The sequence below is a fragment of the Mastomys coucha genome, unplaced genomic scaffold (assembly GCF_008632895.1).
Source record: "Mastomys coucha isolate ucsf_1 unplaced genomic scaffold, UCSF_Mcou_1 pScaffold5, whole genome shotgun sequence".
Classification (NCBI taxonomy): domain Eukaryota; kingdom Metazoa; phylum Chordata; class Mammalia; order Rodentia; family Muridae; genus Mastomys; species Mastomys coucha.
Genome location: NW_022196911.1, coordinates 98,123,357 through 98,124,159, shown reverse-complemented (window position 1 = coordinate 98,124,159; position 803 = coordinate 98,123,357).

Below are 803 nucleotides of genomic sequence, written 5' to 3'. Positions count from 1 at the left end.
GCCTCCCACCTAGCCACTGGAGTGTGGGAATTTTAGACATACCCCACTGTGCCTGATATCCCTTGGGTTCCGGAGATCCAAATCTAGTTCTCACTTTTGTGTGTGAAGTACTTTATCCACTGGGCCCTCTTCCCAGCCTCTATTTCTTTTTAATTTTGAGGGTCTCATGTAGCCCAGGCTGGCCCTGAACTCATATGTAGCTGAGAATTATATTGAACTTCTTATCAATCTGGCTTTACCTCTCAAGCGCTGCCCCAGCACCTGGTGTATGTAGTGCTGTGAATCAAACAGAGGGCTTTGTGTATGCCAGGCAAGCTCTATCAACTCCCAACCCTGGGAAAGAATGTTTAAGACTCAAAAAATAAAGAGCACAAAGGAAAATACTGATGGCCTTGACTACATTAAAATAAAAAAAAACTGTCCATCAAAAGATGACACAGATGAAGCCAAAGAGTGGGAGATCTCAGCTACAGCATCCCCGAACTGCAGGGATACATTGTAAATAAAATACTTCCCTGGGTAGAACAACAGATACATTGTAAACAAAATACTGAAGATACTGGTGAATGAGGCATACTCTGAGTCTATTTATTCATGTCTAAAGCTGACCAGACTGAATCCCAATGCACTGGTAATATGCATACTGTATGATTAAGCCATAAAGCGGGAATATAGGAGCTGTGAGCCAGAGGTCTGCAGGGGATTCTGGGAACTGCTGATGTTTACTTCTCCATCAGGGTTTGGGTTGCACAGGTGTTCTGAGTTTCGGTGCTCTGAGAATTTGGCTTAGGTACTTTTATTTA